Here is a 22,493-nt window from a genome sequence, read left to right as displayed (position 1 = left end):
CATCGATCTGGGAAACTCTTGTTATTCCATTTACTGTTCTAGGCGACAGCTTATTTCGAGTATAAGGTTCAAAGATTAACGAGCTCGTTATTGGCTCGAGTTATTTAAGTAAAGATATGCTTTCTTTCTGATTATAGCGCCAACTCTGTTAAAAAAGGAATTATTTAAATATTTAGGTATATCAAGTTGAGTAATAGTTTCTTATCTGCCCAGTATCTCTGATATTTTTCAAGTTTGAATATATTGAAAAAGATAAAATATTGTTTAAAAAAGTGTTGCAAACAATTAAAAATCTTAAAGGTATCCCACGCAAATGAGCATTATTCTTAAAATAGCTGGAAATAGAAAAAAGTTGGATTTTTCTTTATAAGTGCAACGATGCACCTAAAATATGAAAATGCACGCTTTTTATAATGCAACTACACGTTACCTTTATGTAGATCAGTTTTTAAAATCATTCTGCATAAACAATTGTTTTGCATGGAATTGTATGTTCTTTTTTAAAATATTTTAATAAAATGATTCATTTTAGTTGCTGTTTTTAAATTTTATTTAAAAATAATTATTTATTCTTTTGTAAATATAAATACCAAAATTTCGTGGAATTTTCCAAAGCGATTGAAGTGTGTGGGTGAACATCGAGACAAAGCACGATGGAGCAAGTTCTGTCCATGAACAACCAGCTGCCGGAAGCCCGCAGTGTTTCTTGCTCATTTGATTGCCAAAAGGAGGTGGTCATAAGGAAGGGTAGCACGAATGGTGTACGCCGTGGCCGATTAACTCGAGAAAGGATTTCTAGCCAACGAAGAAACTTAAATTTATCGTTACCCTCGAGTTTCTATTCGTATTCCACTCGTATTTCATGCAGTACATCACATATATTTTTTTTTTACAGATTCTTTACTTAAATTAATTTTTTGCGAATTGTTATTACAGTAGGCTCTCGTTATATCGCCATGTGAGCCATTTTATCTCTGCACAAATTTTCAAGCATATATCTTAACTTACTTCTACACTTCTATCTTTCTTACCCCCCTTCAAATGATGGTCAATACAGCGCCGTCCGCGGCAATATAACAAGAGTCTACTTTATATGTATACTGATATGAAATTGAATGCAAAATTTTATGTTTCTTTTCTAATCATTCAAATTTCTGATAAAATGCGGAAAATTATTTTTCTGAAAAATGGAATTACCTATATACAACACGTTAAAAAACAGGTTCTAATGAATACAGGTCACAAAATTAATATTGTCAACATCACAAACAATCCTCTGTTTTGCATGGAACAAGAAACTTTCCCGTTTCTGGTGCATTTGCGTGACATGATTACCCGTCCCCACTTGTTTACATACACACATTTCATAAGAGGATTGTTATCCCGTTCCATCAGACAATTGTTAGTTACACATCCTCGCGATCGCGAATGAACATTTACAAAGAGCATACATTTTTATAGTATGCTAAGGAATAACATCGTATTACTCAAATCTATAAATAATTTAATAAATAACAATAGCACTATATTAACAAAATTTCACAATAGTATTTATTACAATATTGTAATATTATAATATTTATTAATACTGATCAAAATATCTCTTAATGATTATTGAACATTTTTATATCACTTTACCCTTTGTTAATTAATTTTTCTGTAAATCACTATTTATTTATAACTAAAATAAATCAATTCTGTCTTTTCTAACAACTAGTAAAATTCTACAAAATGATAATCACCTTATAAAACTAAAATATTTTTGTGACTTTGATTGTTATTGAATTAATTTGATTAATTGATTCCAGTGTTAATTACAATAGTACCATAAAAGTTAATTTAATTTAATTTTTCTAGCAGTATTATATTTTACAAATTTTCAAAAGCATTGAAATATTGTTATTACACACGCGTCCATCAAAAGCTAACAATATAAACACATTCGTCTTTGAACTCCTTTAATTTAATGATTCTACTAGTCTGTTTGTAACTCATTCGTGTAATTATCACGGAAACGAGAGGACAGGTGCACGCACAATGCCAGTATAGTACTCTGGTTAATGAAAGACAAGAACGCGTAGCGTTTAACTTTACATATAGTAGTCTCTCGTTATATTGCCGCTAGCGTTGCTGTAGGAGCGGAAAATTTGTCAAGCTTCTAAACTCTGGTTTGAAAAGGGGAGAGGAGATAGAAACGTATCATATTCACAGACTATGGTGGTGGAAGGGTGGCATTAGTATTCTTTAAAATTCATGCGTACGTCGAATCGCTAATGTGGCAATATAACGAGAGCCTACTGTATTCCTTAAGCATATCCTACCTACGAAGGTTTTACTGGCAATGAAGCAGCGAAGATTCGTTGCCGGCCAGTGTCCGGCTAAGTAAGTAAATCTTCTACGTGAATTTACGATCCCAGGGGAGTCGCTTCGTGTGTCTCGTCGTCGTGGCCAGGATCGATAGCATCGCAGAAGGAGCCCAAGGGCTTGTTCTATTAATCTCGATCGTTTGCTACATGTTTATCGTTCTGCCGCAACGTATCCAGGATATTTAGAAGAATCTGACTTTAGGCCACGTCACTCGAAATCTCGTGCTCACTTTTTGTCGACGACTTGTGGATTCTACCATGAAATTAAATTTCTTGTTTACGGTTATCTCGGGCTTCGAAGTTACACGAGCGGTGCGCACGATAACACCGGACAATAATAGTAAAAATGTCCTGTCACCTCTATGGTATTAAGACCCTGAATTTATGAATATAAATGAATGTGGATTATGGGGGTTATAAGCAGGAGCATGGCGCCCCAGCGCGGGCGCCTGGGTCCCTCTTTCCCGTGATGGCCGCAAGGTGACGCGCGAGTACTTTCTCGCAAGCGCTCTATTATAGAAGATCTGTGAATATAGAACCCAGGCGTCTGGGGCAGGGACCGTCCACGTCAGCCCCACTGACGAGTTATAGTGGACGGTTCCCGAGACGAAACGCCCATAATTTTCCGTCGGTATCCTACATGAATATAAAATAGAAATTGATACAATTTGATTTTGGTTACATCAAATCAGTTTCATTGATTTTTCCTGTAAATTGATTATAGGAATTATATTGTTGTGGTGCTATAAAGAGTATAGAAGTGATCTTGAGGACCTTATGTGGGGAAATGAAGAAACTGCGGACGGTTCTTGCCTCTGCACGCAGCGATGTAGGCATGGATTCAAATACAGCAATTTCGTAATTCAAAGATTCTGAGGCGAAGAATCAATATATTCTCATGATTCTTTTCCTAAAGTATTCTTCGTACAGTTATCCAGAACTTTACAGAGCCAAATTTCACAATCTGCTTCAAATCTTTATAAAAACTACGTTTTAGAGCAGAAAATTTTTTACAATTTTTCCCAAAAAGCGCTCTGTACGTCGGTGGATATACTTCTCCCGAGTATGAATATCATAATTATTATACGTTTCTCTCAGAATTGTGACCAGAAAACGTGAATTACTTTTCCGTGTTGCTCGAGGAACTAGTGTCATTTCACAAGTTTTTACTATTTGAAGACTTCTTTACTATATAGCGTTAGAATATAAGATTTTCAGACAAATCAAGCCACTGAGATTGATAGTAACTTACAACGTAACTTGGGAAGACGTATAAGAACGTCGATGTCGCATGAACAATGGCAAGTTCGTTGAAGATCACGGATGTAATCGTCGGGTGATTGGTTAATCAATGTTTCTGGAGATTCTAAGTAACGCAACTGGAGATTGCTCGCGGCAAATGACTCCGTGGGACGTCGAACCGTTGCGGTTTCTATCGAACGGTAACAAAGATCGATGGGAAACGCGCGGACCGACGCCTTTCGTCGAGGGTCGGACAATAGGTGCAGAGTGCGCTATTATCGCGCGAACGTAGTAAATCCAAACCGACGAGTCAGCCCGTCGTAAACACGAGTACAGCCGGCCAGTTTAATTCGATTAGGGCACGATCATCGGACTGCTCGATTGTCCGGCAGTGAATTCCCTCGTTGCGCCTCCACCCTACGTTAACTTTGTGCTCTTGCGCGCACTGCAATGTAATGGCAGTTCTATAAACACAATCGATCGAACAACGAAGCGAGACACGTTGATAAACGCGCTGCTGTTGAACATCGTACGTTTGGGCAAAACAGCGAAAATTCGAAGGGAATACAAGATGCAAAACAGAAAAGAAGAAAGTTCTTCCTTTTTTCTTTATGATTCCCTCCATGTTTTCACTCGGGATTTTTTGCGACAATACTGAGCCTACTCGGTTAATTGTTTATAAAGTTGGTACTTAATAATTCCCCGATTTTCGGGCTCTTCTAAGAAATGAGGAATTATCGAGCATTAATGGCATACGTGCCCTCTTCACAGTTCTTTTGTTTCTGTGACTCATAAGTAATACGTATGAGTATAAGGCGTTTCAAACAGGGAATTATCGAGCATTAAGTCGTAATTTTATTACGACGTACCGATGCGACGTACAGAGTGCTTTTTGGGAAAAATTGTAAAAAACTTTCTTTTCTAAAATGTATTTTTTATAATGTTCTGAGCCAGATTGCAAAATCGAGCTCTGTAGAGTTCTGGGCAATTGTATGAAGAATATTTTAGAAAAAGAATCATGAAAAAATATTGATTCTTCACCTCAGAATCTTTGAATTACGAAATTGCTTACTAAATTTCTTTTGACAGGGGAAATATACAGTTTTGTGTACCTATTTTTTAAACACCCTGTATATGTACTTTGGATGCAGGTTACCATCGCAGTGCTAATAAAGAAAGAATGGTTAAGAACAGTTGCCACATGGAATAATAATGTTAAATGTGATGATCATTACTTTTTATACACCATGCCTGCACAACTGGCATTTTGTAGGTAGTGGACGGTTACCGTTGCCCAGTGGGCACAGTGTCATATGTGACAAGCTATTAGGGAGTAGGGAGCAACCTTCCCATTCTTCACTTTCTTTTTCACTTTTTCGCTGTTATATCACTCTTATAATACCTTCAAGGTGGATATATTTGACATTTAACACACACCAGAGGTTTGACGTTTATTACATTGTGTCGTTTGCTAAAAGCAGCAATGGTTATTGTTCTTTTATTGGACGTCTCCACACCATGTGGTTGTTTTTTTTTCTTTGAGACAAACGATCACTGGAGGTGATAAAATACTTATTAACCAAATTGCTTTGAATTAAAATTTTATTATAGAGAATATAATTTAAATAATTTAGTGAGAAAGTTTGAATAGTGGTTTCAAAGATGTATTTAATTATAGAAATTTTAAAGAAACAAAAATCTCCTTTATTTTTAGTATTATTTTAGATATATGTATATTTCTCTCTCTCTTTCAATTTGTTGTCCTGTGAGAATTTACCGATAATCAGACTTCTTTCCTCAGATCAATCAACCGATTTCCAAACTCGTTAAACAATCCATTAGAAGTACTTAAAATTTTATAAAAATTTTAATTTATTTTATACTTTTGAGATAGTTTATATTTCGTTCATTCATGCATTTTGGTCTTCAATTAAAAGACAATTGATTATGCTATCTTTGTATAGCCAAAATACTGCAGCTATTTAATTTGTCATTAGGTAGAAAAAATATGAAAATTCACGAATAGGTTTTAATTTTCACAGCAATAAAAATCATTTAGTACCATGACATTAAATATCGTTATTTACTAACATTCAAAAATATACTCTAATTTCGAATGGCAAGCGAATGTCTATATCTGCTTTACTACTTGCTGCATACGCCTGATTTATCATCGATTTTTTCACTATCTGTAGATCTCGATGAACAGATGTTCTCCGTTGCTGTAAATAAACAAAATCAAAATTTTCAAAAAATTCTAGCTTCAATATAAATGTCTACTGTAGATAAAAAACAGGATCGTATCTAAAGCCTTTCAGATCTTAGGCATACGAATGAAAATTAAGACTCTTCTTAGGCATACGGGCGAAACCTCGTTGCCTGGATTTAAAAAAATTTAATTTCTTAATCCAGGATCGTCCACTGGATCCTCACAATTACAATTTCATTATTCAATGATGAGTTCTCGATGACCACTAATTCGCGCTCCTCTTCATGGCTTTAGTTTTTATAGAATTTCTTATCTTGTTTACACGTCTTGGACGTTCGCTAACGTTCCTAATTTGAAGTTGCCCAAACGTTCCGGTCCCGAGTTGCCAAAGTTGGCTCAACGTTTTACCTTATCTACTGGTTTTGACCCATGAGAAATTAAATTTATAAATTTCAGCCATCAAATTTATTTATTTCATGGAGTAATAATAAAAATCTCTATATAAGCCCTTCTTTACAATGGGCTCTACGCACGTGTCTATTCGTGTAGGGGTAAACACGACCCTGTTCAAAAGTCAAGGCACGAGTTTCAATTAAGTTCCAACACTTCGGGATAATTATCATTTGGTTCGATTCAAAAATAAAGAAAAGTAAAGGACCCGGTCGATCTATAAATCTCCGTAGCCATTCGACAAAGCGAATGCGCATGCGCGTAGAAAGAAAAGACGCAATTCCCCTAGGTCCAGTTGATCCAGTCAGGTGTGCTCGTTGGTTGCCTTGGAAGGGTAGAGTAACACGTATACGCGTGGTAACATAGAGTGAATTTTCTCGAGCATTGTCGAGAGGCACGGCTCTATTCGATTTCGTATCAAATCGAATCGAATGGAATGAGCAGGAGTAGGAGTGGTTTCCACCGGACGAGCGGCAAACCGACGTTTGTCCGAACAGGAGAATTTACCCCATTGGCCGGCCTAATGGCACGGATTTCATTATGCTGGGTTTACACGAGGCCGGGCCTACATTGCGCGGCAAGTCGCACTCCCCTCTCGACGATTTGGAATGCAAAACTGTTACCTGCGCAAATTTGCTCGTGGAGAATATTGGTCCGTGGAATGGTTTAATCGTGTTGACGACCCTACGGTGAAGAAGAGTTTCAATTCGTGAAACGGTAGAGGAACTTTCACACCGACAGTCTTAAAATGATATTGGTAAATACGTGCTTAGAAAAAGGTACAAACGCAAAATTGGCGATATAGGTGAAGCAGGAATTCTCAAAATCTTAATTTTGACCGTATTAATATTAGAAGGGATTTAGGAACAAAATAATATGATTTTTAGTTATTAAATATTATCAAATTTAGTATATAACTGAGAAATATGAATAATAAATAAAAATCAATTCAAATTTTCCCGCGTAAACGTTTACGTGTAAGTGGTGGGGGCTCATAGACCTATATATATGGAACCCTCCCTCCTATATTGTCATTGTCCTCGGGAATACTTGCAGGGAAGAATATGAACGTGGGACATCATTATTTTTCCTGTGGAGGTCTGATTTGATCATGGGTGTATCACCCTCCGATGCCGATGATTTTTTATATTGTTAAGGTCATCACCCTGAGTAACTTTCAAAAGGTTTTAGTCGGCGGCCATTATTTATTACAAAATTATGAATAAAAGAAATTCGAATAATATAAGTATTGACGTCGGTATCGAAAGATGTAGTACGTATTTGAGGCCAACGTTGTATATTTCTTATACAATTATATCTTCACCAACAATTTCAATGGACATAAGTTGTGGAAGGGTAGGTTAGGTTAGGTCTGCCAAAACATAAAAGTCAGGTGACTTTATTCTCTATAGAAATATTTTTAGTAAATTCAGAATTGAGGTATTCACGATGTGTGAATGTACCTGTACCTAACTTAACTTCTACAACTTTTTAGGTTAGGTTAGATTTGTCGAAACATAAAAGTAAGGTGCCATTTTATTCTTTACAGAAATACTTTCAGTAAATTGATAATTAAGGTATTGACGATGTTTAAAAGTATTAATTATATTATATCAATCATTTATATAGCTTTTTTAATTAAGAAATTATTATCACATATGTAAGATATAGAGAAGTGTGAATGCTGTACAATATTTAAATTAATCAAATGTATATTAATTTATAATATTTTTGATATTTTGATTTCTGTTTACATAACTTAATTTTTGATTTTACTCATAAATTGCTGTGTAACTAATTATGTTAAAGTATAAAGGTTATTTAGCAAACAGAACGTAAAAGCAAGAACTATTTGGTTCTTTCTTTTTGAGCTATGGTCTCAAAGGAGGCACACATCATTTTTAGATTTGAAATTAAGTTTGGCAAGATTCCAACGTATCGACGTGAGAACCTTGCTCTACGAGTACGCTCACGTGCAAAGGTAATCCACTAGACGGTGCGCTTAAAGCTTTCACGATAATTGGACTGGTTTATACTGGCATAAACAACTCACGACAGATTTAGCTCGTAAAATTTGATTAACATTCCTCTTTCACGGAACTAATAAATTTAATGAAATTCCGTTGCCAAATTCCTGTTTTTCTTCGACGATAGTAATTAATACCTACCTGATTAATCAAAATTAATATTTTGCGATTTTTATTATAAGTTTACAAGTTAAAAATAATCAGTAATTGCCTGATCGATCAAAAGTGAAATTTCTTGATTTTTATCAGAAATAAAATGATTTTAATCCACTGATTAGACATTTTTTTGAAGTTTCGTTAAATTATGACTAATTACAAGTTTCAAAAGATAGGATTAGAGTATAAATTAAAATATTTATGCTACAATTTTATTCATTTTGTTTGCGATAAGATGAAAGAAAACGTATTCATTTCAATAAAATTAATTCTAAATTTTTTATTTCATTATTTAGAAGAATTTAATTGTTTCATCGACTATATATAAAGAATTTATTGAAGAATAATAGGAATAAAATGATCGTAGGTAATACGACCTGTTGTTTAGAGGCGTTAATTGTAATTTTAATGCGATTGAATCTCTCAACGGGATCGAGCGACGTTATATGCGGCTTTGTTGACCGCGGCACAGAGCTCCGAGGTTGCAGCTTACCCGCAACTGGTTATCCATTGTTCAATTAACAATTACGAATGAATATTAATTGCAAACTCTCCAATTTTCGCAAGCAACGTGACTGAATGCTGGCTAGAAATACTAGCTTGCTCGGGATAATGACGTACGTGTGCATACAACGCAATACATAATCGATTAAATTGTGTACACTTGTGGTTTCTAGTGAAAATTCATTTAAACTGAAGGAAATTTTCAAATTTTCTTATTTTATTCATTTATGACTTTGAAAAATTGTACTGGACGAAAGGAATTTAATTACTTTTTGGAATTTTTCTTAACTAAGAAATTTATTCCATTGTTGTATATCTAAATTAACAACAATTCGATGACTTTGAAATTTTATTATTTAAATTCTTTCATACAAGAATACAGAATTTCTAAAAATGATAATGTGCTTTTAAATGTTAAGTTGGCTTGTATTAACCTATTTCTGAAATAGTTATTTATGTAAAAGTTATATAAAAAATTAACATATTTTCATAGATTAGTTTGGTAGAATTTTGAATAATTTTTATGAAACATTTTACACATGAACCAACGCCGGATTAAGGGGAAGTCTAAAGGGGGCTGTACCCCAACCCCCAACTAGCAGAAGGCCTTTCACTATATAAAAAAATATTGAATAAAGTTCTGTTATTGCTGCCCTTTTTTTTTATTCGTCAAATATTTTTTCGACTATTATGTCACAGCAAAATTTAATCAGATTTATCTAACATCATAATCGGCTTAATTCTCCGTAGACACAAGTTAGCAAACCGATCCAGTACTTTCAATGGGATGACGAGACAAATCTGACGTTATAATTCCGATCGAAAAGGATAGTGATGTCCGTTTGAAGGCGTGCCGGTACATCGAGTTGGCAACTGTAGAGTCCGGTTGGGTGCTCCAGTCTGTTACGCATAGGTGAAATGACAAAGAGAAAGAGGCTGTGGCGTCAGAACACGAATCAGAATCCGGTGCGTCAAGGTGTCCGTGTGGCTGTTCTCGGTCGTTACAAAGGGTCGTTAACTATGTTCTACGTGGGCGCTAGCGTCGTTACCGGTTCCTCCACGTATTCCACGAGCATACGTAGGTAGCTCGAGCAAATCATAGAAATCAGATAACAGCAATACCCGCCTCTGCGAATTTCGTCCCCAAAACGTCTCCCCTTTTGCTCCGCCTTCGTGGACGTCCACGTTCTCCAGTTACCTTTACAGCCGCCTTAGTTTACATATCTATGCACGCGAGTTACCCCCAATGAGAGCCCCTTTGAAAAGACACCGCGCTCGCGCGCCTCGCCGGAACATGCCTCCTCGTACACACTTCCGTTGACATGCTCGTTTATGTTCAAACGTTTGTGTTTCTATGCCACGTGTATCAACATGCGTGTACATGTACGCTCGAATGGTGTATTGGGCTACGGGAATTTCTGGTCTTGCCCCCTGGCCATTATTTGCCATCGACCCATTCCGAATGGTTGCTCTGATTTTCTACTTAATGCGAAGCTGACCATTTAGGGGTGGTTGATGCTTGAGTAAAGAGAACTTAATTGCCAAATGGACGACATCTCTTAAAGAAAATTAAAATTTTATATTTTGGATCGTTTGCATGACCGTTGGTGTAACTGTAATAGGTAGGGCCCAGGGGAGCTTGGACCCCCTAAAATTCTGGACTGGCCCCTCCCAATAAATGTGGATCTTTACCATTCTAAAATTTAAAAATGTTAGAATTTCAAAATTCCAGAGTTTCTAAATTCAAAAACTTCAAAATTCTAAAATTCTTATATTTCAAAATTACAGAACTCCACACTTACAAAATTTTTAAATTTCAAAATTTCTAAGAAACCTGACCCATCCCAAAAGAAGATCCAAATTACGTCAATGAGGAGGATTTGTATTTTACCATGCAATTCATGTCAGTTCTTTTATGCATCAATAACATTAATTAATATTAATCCATTCACAAATCATTTAAAAAATGTAAGTAATGAAGCTTTACCTAATCTCCAAATGCTTATGAATGGTAGTGTATGTATACCGCAGTTCACCAGAGTCCATAACTGCGAAAAGACCAGTTTTCGTTCTTTGCGCTTCTCCAGTGCGCATCTTCGCCCTGATTGGCGATACTTCCAAACGAAGTGGAAAGCGATTGGCGGAGAGCTCGCTGCGTTCCCCCACCATCTTCCAACCTGCGCGTCGCAGTTATGGACTCTGGTGAACTGCGGTATACATACACTCGCTACCAAATTAGGTTTCCCCAGGGAAAACAGTAGTTCCTGCCTTTTCCCCTAGGCTTCCCCAAGGAAAATAACATGGCCTCCCACCACTTGCGTCTAGGCGGGAATTTGAATTAATATTTACATTGTTATTCGTACTTTTCAATTATATACTAAATTTTACAATAACAAATAATTCAAAATCCTATTATTTTGTATGTAAATAACTTTTAATATCAATATCACCAAAATTAAGATCTTAGGAATTCCTATTTCCTCTATATTGCCATTTTCCCTAGGGAAGTTTGATCTGATCGCTAGTGTACATCTCCCACAATCAAGTACATAGTTGAAATAGTTCATCTAACCCGTTTGCAATTCCTCCAACCGAATCTCAAACTATCTAAGTAAATTCAATGGTTAAGTTTCTGCGAATTCCCACGCAATATGCAGTAACTGCAATTACAACAGGAGATTCCTGCAAACCGCGGTGTCGCTGAATCCTTTTGATCTTATTTTTCTACCATCTGCGAAATTCATCGGTGCCAAGGTAGTTTCATTAATTTGAGGCAGGTAGTTGCCGCTCTAACGTGAAGTAATTAGGTGGCTCGTTCCGTTGAAAAGAAAACGAGAAACAGAGGGAAGAGTGGAGGGGAGGAAGAGTGAAACTCTTGAGAGATCGCGTAAAGGTTCGTTTACGTCTTACGACCGACTTGAGATTCTATCTTCTAACGACGCCTTCTTCTTCCTTTTCTTTTTTCACACACGCCCGCGCACACATACTAGCACGTACGTCTCTTTTCAACGCGTGGCTGGAGTCGGAACGGCACCGTTAGGAACTGTTCTTACGTGTGTTCACCCACTCGTGGAGAACACGTACCGCCGCGAAAATAAGCTCCGCTGTTATAAGCGTTCCGAGACGCCTCAGACCTCACGTTTCTTTTCGTCTGCAGTCGTCGTGAGTATTGGGGGTTTCCTTTTGGTAATAGCTGGATATGCTTCTTTTATAACTGTGCGAGGAATAATTCATTATTTCAACTGCATCAATTCGATACAGGAAATACATACACTGCTTTATTAAATTTTACGAAAAATTGATTAAAATTAAAAATTGTTTGAAATATCTTAAAATTAGAACATTTTCAATATCATCAACAATTTTTTTTATTTTTCGTAGAAAATTAATTTTTTCGTCAAATTTAAAAAATAAGAATACAGTATGAAACACAAAATTAAATAAAAATCAGGGCACTCTCCATGGTCCGCCCTCCAATGGTTCAATATGAATAAAAATTCCAACACAAAAATTATTGGCAGTTTTTATCACGTTTTGTTACAATTAAAGGCTGATTTTTCTCCTGTTAAAGATTAATTGTTATTACTGATTGTTTATTGGAAATAATTTTTATGAAGCGTAACACAAATTAGAGAATCATTTGATATTCAAAATATCAGTCAGATACACTAGGTGTATTTACCTTGAACTTAACAAATGGATCATAGCAAATAGGACACTGAGCCAATTAAACACACTTATCGAGACAATTACACAGAATCTTGATAGCAACTTGACACCCGAACTACCTGAAGCTTACCGACGTTTCAGCCACCATAATCCGGTACTAACGAAGGATTAGGATAGTTTCGAATCCTTGTGCTCGACCACGGTTTTCTCCCTTCTCTCCTTGCGTTTCACTTTCATATTCTACTTGCATTTGCTCAAATATGGATCACAATGTTTTTAATATAAAAAGATATGACGCTGCTTGGCAATGATACAACTCAAAAAATTTCAAATTTTAGATTTCCTTTTTCCATCATATAAAATAGCATATTTATAATTATATTAATTTTCTATAGTAATAATAATAATTAATGAGGCCTGTATTTAGTATTTTTAATGCTTCTTCTTTAAAGTTTCCTTTCTTTGGTTGTGTCGCTCTCATTGCCAATTAACTATATTATAATTATAAATACATGGTTCTTTATGGATTATTTTCATGGGATATTTATTACTTGTAGTATTATATCCTATTGTTTCTGTAATTATATATAGACCATATTTCAGCAGACAAAAAGAATTTATTAGCAATGAAATTAGGAATGCACGAAGAAAATTATGGAGGTCTATGAAAGTCAAGGAAAGTTGTGGTGGTTTATTGTAAAGAACAACGATACATATATTATTGCTGTCTTAAATACATACTCATAAACAGATTCTTAATGATTACTTTATGTAACATATTTTCTTCCTTATTAGTTATTATTTGAATATAACTATTGATAATAGATACGCTTCAGAACATCACACTATCCTCTTATTGTTAGTTTTGAATTGCAATTTTTTTCATTTGGAATTTTAAGGAGGTTAGATATTACAATGGAAAAAGTTACACCTTGAAATTTTTTAAATTTAATAATTCCAAAAAAAAGAATTTCACAAAGATTGATTGTACCCATTTCGAGGAAAAGAAGACCAAATATTCGCCTTTTCCACATAAAATTTTGTGGTATAAAAGTAGTGAAGAACAAATAAAATCACATGTAACTTTGGTAAAATGAATTTCAATTTTCGAAATGATACTTGTTTTCTGCTGGTTGGTATTTTATGAAACTTTTTCTGAATAAGCATAGACAAACCCCTCATCGCATGCCATTCAAGAGATGTATCGAATCTCCTTAAGCAAAAAATAGATAGAAAGTTTATACGCAGATCTCATTTGTCAAATAATTTTATAACGTGAAAATGTACATAGAATTGTTAAAAGCCGCTTTTTCATAATTACAAAATATAATTTTTGAGTTTTTCTTTAATGATTTTATTACATGAAAATATAAATTATTTGTTTCCAAATGAAAAGATGTCGAGATGTCATTTATTTTGTTATATCCTAACTAAGTAAAGAATTCTGTGCCTTACTGTATTCCTTAAATAGGTGAATGAGGTTTAGCGATATTCGGAGAAATCATCTGAATGGGAGCAAATATCGGAGGAAAGCGTTACCTTCCACAGGTGGTTGAGAAACGAGATCGGGATTTGTCACGGGCGAGATTCGAGGAACAGGAGGAGCCAAGACGCTACTAGGAAACATCGTTACGTTCGAGACCGCAGAATGCGATCGAACACATCTTTCTCGCCGTCGCGAGCACGGTTTCTGAGCAATTCTGAAAATGTTTCAGTGAAAAAGACGAGGGATCTGTGAAATATCTAACAGTTCTCGAACACGTTTCCACGGAAATTTCGATCGCTTTCATAGGAAATGAGAATTCTTTGAATAGTGGCAATATGTATAAGGATCGTGATAAAAAAATTCACTTGAGAAAAAAGAATTGAAAACCGTCTATTATTAAAAGAACTGTCTTGCATCTTGTTTCTGAAATGCAAAATTGTTTATTTATTATCTATACCCGAGTAGGTACTAAGAATGTAAAGAAACATACAATTAATTATTTTTTAGTTAAAAAAATTAAACTTGTATTTAATACAATTCTGGAGTCTGACAGGGAGTTAACTTTCATGCATTATTAGTATTATATTTGCCAGTTACGGAGTTGTAAGGGTAGAAAATTTTTGCTACCATGTTAGACAAATATCATTAGGGTGTGTGAACAATCTGAAATTTCCAAAATTTGATAATTCCGAGACCCTGGATTTAAAATTCGAGAATCTCAAAATTCCAGATTCCAACTCCAAAAATATTAGATTTTCAAAATTCTAAAATTCCAAAATTCTAGATTACCAAAATTTCAGGTTCCCAAAATTTCATAATTTCCAAATTTCTAAGTGATCTGATCTACACTGTTATCCTTTATCTTAATTGCAGTTTGAAAAATCGTCAATATTTATTTAATTTCATAATTTTCGATATCTTTGTTTACAGAAAAAAACATAAAAATGCAGAGGTCATAGATTATACGAAGAATGCAGGGGTCAGTGTGAACTATGTTTATCTAATAAAAGAAAATATCTTTCCGAAGAAATATTACATTCTCTTTTTTAATTAATGGATTTTCATTGTTTCTTTCAGCCAATATTTTCATTTGCTCTGTTATCAAGATGAGCTGTGTGCACATATGTGTGTTTTGTATTGTTCTCGGATAGTCTGCTGGTCGATCTTCGCACGTAGCGGACAAAGAAAGAGAAATGATTTACGATGGAGCAACGTCCGTTCGCTCGTTAGCGGAACTGACGTGCCAAACTCCTAGCTGATAATAACACGTTACTTTTATAATTGCTGATGTAATTAAAGGGGAAAAATAGGGAAGTAAGAGGAAGACGTGACAGCACTTCCTTTACAGAAGATACGGTTGCCTTCGTTTCTGGTCTAGAATGGGCGTGCATTTACCATTGTTCGCCGTACTACAATTTTCTTCGCCGACAAACAATTTCCTTCGTTTATGCATTATCTATCGTGGTATTTGCATCCACCTACTATCACACAACTGTAATGCAGTATGATTCTTACATAATTATACATCTCTTAAATTTAATGCTATAAAGTGATTTCAAGATTGATTTTAAAACATAACATACGTTTTGTTAAGCATTCACTAATGAAATGCAATTTTCATTGCAAATTAATTTCATTTAATTATCTGTAATCACTTGTAATTAAATGATGAAACGAATGTTTCATGATATTAAGCATATTTTAATCGTTTTATGTTGTATTAGATACAAAGGGATATTGTTATAATGTATGTACAGTAGACTTTCGTTATATCGCCGCAGAGAAACCTTAAATTTTCCCGTCGCAGAGAAAAGGAAAATAAAAGTTTGAATGACAGAAGAGTGGCACTAGTATGTTGGAAAATCTCTGTGAAGGTCGAATCGCTTAGCTGGCAATATAACGAGAATCTACTGTACAGATTTTCCTTTCTAAATTATGTCATTCTTCTCCTGAAATTGAAAATTGATATATTGGAATATTGGAAGAATTAGATATCCTTGAGAGCAATGATGCATTTCAATAAAAATGTACAATCATGCTTCTGGAATAACGATATACAGTAGATTCTCGTTATACTGTCGCACGAGCAATTTGGTCTTCACAGAAATTTGCAAGCATAGTAGTGTTGCTTTTCCACTATTATGGTGTACGTAGATAATACACTTCTATTTCCTCTTTTTTCTCCAAATGAAAACTTGGAAGCTTGAAAAATTTACCACCCTTATATGTGGCAATATAACCAGAGTCTTCTGTAGTGACGTGGTATCAGGTAGACTTCAGTAATTCTATTAACTCTTTTTGTAAAATTTCGAACATGTTTTAGTATCATTATTTAATACCAGTTATAGAAATAATTATAAAATAAATAATTGTATATATTTTACGCAATGAGTGAATGAGCTGTAATTTTATAAAGCACCGAGTAATTGATTGTGAGATTTAATTGTTTAAAAAAATATTCTTTTTTCCCATTATACACCATTTTCGAAACCATTCAAATTGTGTATATTTTCTTTACGCATTAAGCAATAAAGAACGATATTTAACAAATAAATGTAAAATGATAAAATTTCACGGCCTTATATGATACTCAAACAAACGGACCTATAATGAAAGGAGTTAATGGGAGTTACCAATAAAATTCATGGTCAATGGAGAAAAGGATGGGAAGCGACGAGGGTAGGTAATACGAGGAAAAAAAAATAGAGAGAGGGAACAAAAAGGAGAGGATAGAGAGGAAGGGGTCGGATGAAAATTTAATTTCATCGATTTCAGAGAAAAAAGAGGGAGAAAAGGGGAAGACGAAAGGGTGAAAGAATGAAAAGTAAAAAGAGGAATAGGAGGATGTATGTGAATGTGTGTGTGAGAAGGAGAGAGATTGCAGCATTCCAACGGATACGATTTACGAGTTTGCGGTAACGAGAACACAGTAATATTGCGGTCGATGACAAAATTACCAGATGCTTCTAACCTACTCGTTCGAGGATATGTAATTCCTGGTGGTTTCTTTTATGAAGAAAAGTAATTCTCAGAGATAAAGGAAAGCTCGTAGAGAGTAAAGGTATTCCTTTAGCTTGGATACTAGAATATTTGAAAGCAGGGCCAATTGTCACCCCTCTCTATCACCCTAAATGAGATCCCACCCACTGCTGAATGATAGCATATACATATAAAAATTTTCTAATTTGAAGATGATGCATTTTTTATTACGCGTTTTTAGAAATTAAAATGGAAGTTAAGACGCCTTTGAGAGTTCGTAGCCCTGTGCAGTAGCTCAACCTCGCCCACCCTTGAAACAGGGATGCATGATGTCATATACCATCTCTACTTCCACATGGGCTATATATTATACATTATATGTCTTGGCGACTTGGCATCAGGTCCTCCAAACTCTATTCTTGTGAATTTTATATGGTTTTTAATTCTTGCCCACGACCATGTATTTTTATTTTAAAGAAATCTTGAATATATTTAATTATGTAATTAAGAGTATTCGTAATAATATGGATAAGTAATGGTTCTTTTTTAGAAATTCAAATGTCACTCAAGTATGGTTGAAATGGTTTATTATTTATTACGTTCTGTTTTATTGGAATTTTATTATATACATAGTGGATCAGTGAAAATGACCACTTAAAGTCAATAAGTTACTTATTAATGATATAAAAGAATGTTTGAAATAAAATTGATTGTATTGTAAGAAGATTAGTTTAGCAACTTCTATATTATAGAGACTAAATAGTTTTCATAATCTTTGAAAGGTTTTTATAAAATTAAATAACAAATTATTTCAGGTGGTCATTTTTACTGACTCACCCTATACATCGTTTTCTGTTACGTTTCAAAAATTTTCTAAAATAATTATCCAAGTATGTTTTAGTTTACATTATTTTTACCTTTGTACTGCACTCATTTTTTGTGAAGGAAGGTAACAAAAAAGTAAAACTTAAAATTAAATTATACATCCTCTAAAACGGTTAAGACGTAACTGATGAAGCAGCGAAAGATATCATTATTTCTTCATTCGTGAGAATTTGTAATATTTTTCCTCTCGGAAGCTTATTAAAATACATTGAAAGTAAACTGGAAGTAAGATAGAAAGGATGGTAAGGGAACATCCTTATGTACCAAGAACCTTGTACATACTAAGATTCTTTAATGGCTCCAGGGAAGAAATTTTTAACTAGAAGGGAACGAGCAGTAATCTTTCTTACAAGATAATTAACCATTCTATTGGAAAAGTGGGGATTCATTCTTATTCACAAAGAATATTACATCAATTAAAAGAGGATATTGCTGGATAAATTAGTTAGTAGTTCCTTTTTGTCTAAAATGTGGATAACTGTAAAACAATTCAATGAATACATTACACACCTAGGAAATATATAAATTACCTAAACTGCCCAAAGCAAAGTACTAATGTAATATTTATTTCTTTTAAATATAACTTAATCTAATCTTTTACTACTCTACTTCAAATTATTATCATTAGATAAAACAAATATTATTTTGTGTTTTTCGTATTAGGTACTTATAATATAATATATATAGGAGAAGAAAATAGTTAATTTGTAGCATCGCGCGCGAAATCAAGCGCGAGAGTGGCCCTGATTAGTGCGGGCATATTTCCCGATCGTCACTCTTTGAGGTCCGCGCGAAAGAACCTAGAGGCCTCCAAAAAGAACGCTAAGGTTATGCCATAAAAAATTGTATAATACTCCTATGCAAAATAAAAAGTATTACGTTACAAACTTAACGTCGATAATAAAAAAAAAAAAAAATAAAAATAGAGAAGAAAAAGATGAATTAAAATCTCAAAGAAATCAGTATAATTCGTGAAATTTTGTAACTACAATTTGGTCGCCTAGATTTCGTATCACTATGAATCAATGTGAGTTACGAGGTCCATGATTACGGTGGCCTCTCCGAACCTGCTGCTGTATGCGGTTACATTGTAATCCCATTATCAATTCAATTAAATTCACTGCAATACAAATTGCAACCGGTGTGTGTCCAATTTCTCGTCGCGTCGCTGGGAAATTTAGCGCACGATTTTTACTGTTCTTTCGTTTTCTTCTATTTTTTTCAGCTTCTCAATTTTTGCCACAAAAGATCACCATTTCTGCTTGAAATAAACAGAAGTGATACCTAATTCTTTCATATCGTTTATGCACTGTGAAATGATTATTAGGGGAAGTATTTGTACTTTTCACGAATTTCTATTTTATATCAGTTAAACCTTCGCACCCTAAGCATATCGACTTGGTAGTCCATTTCAGATAATTTTTATGTAGATTTTAGAGTTACACAATGGTCAATCAAAATAATCACTAGAATTAAATAAATTTTGTAGAATGAAAAATGATACTGTAGAAGTGAAAAATTTTCCAAGTTTCCAAGCGATCGTTTAGAGGACAAGGTATCATTTTCGTAGAGCGAGAGTAATATGATTGAAAAACTGTGTGAAAGTCAAGTTAATTACATGGCAATATAATGAGAGTCAACTGTATTCTCCATTAAAGAACATTTGGCTGCTAGAAACAATCCATTTCTTTTTAAAAGCGTTCCAATATTCTATTTTATATCATCCTATGAGGACCCATATTAAAACATATAAAATTTAATGTAGTTATAAAATTTTTATTTCATTAGATAAAAAACCTATGGTAATCATATGTATTATATTTAATAGACTTGAAGTAAGTGGATTCATATGGAGGCATAAATTTTTTATTCTTCTAACTATTACAATTTAAGGCATGAAAGTATATCTTTTAATTTTTCTTGTAATATGTTCGCGACATTTAAAAGAATGAAATGAAATGAAATAAAGAGACGTCAAATTATTCTAGTACCAGCTGAAATTTAACTACGATCTTCTATGTATTCAATTTTCTTAAAACTTTCATAAACCGCAAATTTTTATAATGACACGTATCAGTAAAGGATAAAAATTATATAATTAATGTATAATGAAGTAGCTATCGTTAATGTCACGGTAAACAAAATACAATTAACCTAGCGTGTTCAAAGCAGTGCAGCTGTGATAGGAAACCACAAATGCTGATGCGTGAGCACTTGACAGTGTACCTAACATAGACACTACATTACGGATAATTATTGACTTACCCCCGTAGATACACGTTAAATTATCAGAATTCAGTAGCGTAACCCTAATTGTTTAATCGAGGGATTAACAAAATTAATTAGTATAATGATAATATTAAATTTAATTTTCTTCATTTTTATTTATTGTCAACGATATTTTTCAACAATTTCGAAAACATTTTGGTATTTATTGAAAAAAAAGGGTTAATAGGGTGTCCAGTGACATTTTTAACCTCTCCACTTCCTAGCTGCAATTACTTATTTTTTCTTCCTATTAATTATTAATAAATGAACGGTACATATGTTATTAATTCATTTGATATTTTTCTAAATTACTGTTCTTTCATTGTTATAATTAATAATACATGATTTCAGGTACAACCTCCTCGTGCTTTCCAGTGCTAAATTCTAACCATTGTTTAATAAACTCTTAATAATCCTTCCCCTGTTTTTCACTGATAAATGCTGCTATTGTCCATTAAACTCTTAATAATAATTCTAGGACGCTATTCAGATAGTTTATGCTTAACAATGCACATAACAAACAATAGTTTGCATTTAATCGAGTTAAGAAGATTTTATACTTACAGAAATTGGCTTTGTGTCAAAGTACAGAATTTATACCATACGAATTAATCCTGATAAATACAGAACGTTATTTTTCAACTATTTAATAGCATGTAAATATAAATCGTTTCTTCTTAAGGGACCATAGATAAACATAGTGCTACTTGATAAATGTTATTACACAAAAAAATATTTATTTTTGAAAAATGTTACAAAATGACATATTTATCCCCTTATGCCTTTTTAGAAAATAATTTCTAATCATTTTCAAAAAATAGTTTAAACTAATTACCTTGTTTTTAACAAAAACTTCAACATATAATAATACAAATTCTAAATGTCAAATTATAGTATATAAAATTAATACGAAAATCACTCGGACAGTATTACACATCGTTTAATTAAGATAATGCTGCAATCATTCTGATTCCCGTTAATGTAGAATTAATTGATTGATGTTACACAGGTTATGACTAATTAATTAATTGCACTAACGGGATTAAATCTTAGTGAACGTTCCAATTGAGAATTCAGTGTCAGTTATAAGTATCAATTAGTAATTTTGATTATATTATCGCATTACATTGACACGAAATATCTATACGTTTTAATTAATTACAAGCAATTAATACTTCATTGATCGCGATACTGCTATATTAAAATAAGTATGTAATTGAAAAGTGTTACGCGCGAAATCAAACAGAATAATTATTTTATTACCTAACTTCTGTTATTGTGGAATTAGAAATGTAGAACCAGTAACAACTGTACTTATTTATTGTAACATAATATTGTTTGAAAATCTATGGTTAATTGTTCCGCTACAATTTATTACTTATAATCGCATGGATGCGAAATATAACTTACTTTCATTCATTCATATGATTTATAGTGGCAGATTTATGTTATGAGTTATGAATTACGGTATGTTATAATCAGTGTATTATTTTTCTGTTTGCGATGCACTCTAATTTTATTTGTGGTTCCTTGCGGAAATAGTTGTAAGTAAATTATGTAAATGATTGTGAAAGTGGCTCGAGGATAGCTAAAGACACGAATATTTTTATCATTTATTTGTTATGCTGAAGATAAAAACAAAAACGTGCAAATTCCCAACGGCGTAGCCCAGCGGCGTGGAAAACCCTGGGGTTGTCTGTGGCCATCAAGCCCCTCGCGTGCTAGGGTCGACATAGGTGTCGACCCGAGGCCGTTTCCGACTGCGGCAGCAGCAGCATAGCTGACAAAAAACGTTCGGACGGTTGACTAAAGTGTTACAGTTTGTCACATCGGGCTTAGAAACGAGCTGGGTCTATGACGGTAAGTGCGTACACTGATCGTGAGTTGCGTTAATTCTGTCGCAGCGTGTGACTCTAAAGGTTGGTTCAGACACTGCTAGTACTTTAGTCGAGTGGCGAGTAATTTAGTAATTTGCTATGTATGGACACTACAGTTTAGTCGAGTAGCTTAGTCAAGTAGATCCGTTTCATTAGATTTTTCTGGTCGAGTAGGCTTACCCCACCAGTAACTAGGCTTCCCCCATCACTAACCAGGCTTCCCTCACCACTAACCAGGCTTCCCCCACCGCTAACTAGGCTTCCCCCACCTCTAACTAGGCTTCCTCCACTACTAACTAGGGTTCCCCACCACTAACTAGGCTTCCCCCACCTCTAACTAGACTTCCCTTACCACTAATTAGGATTCCCCCACCA

The 22,493-nt window shown here is 34.1% G+C and overlaps 1 protein-coding gene across 1 annotated transcript in view; it reads right to left on the bottom strand.

The window, feature by feature from the left end:
- stet (stem cell tumor) overlaps positions 1–22,493 on the bottom strand; it is a 502,203-nt gene that overhangs the window by 160,993 nt on the left and 318,717 nt on the right. The gene's annotated exons all lie outside the window — the stretch shown is intronic.

This window comes from Osmia lignaria, chromosome 5 (genome assembly GCF_051020975.1).
Source record: "Osmia lignaria lignaria isolate PbOS001 chromosome 5, iyOsmLign1, whole genome shotgun sequence".
NCBI classification, from domain to species: Eukaryota; Metazoa; Arthropoda; class Insecta; order Hymenoptera; family Megachilidae; genus Osmia; species Osmia lignaria.
This window is presented reverse-complemented; position numbering and strand designations above follow the sequence as displayed.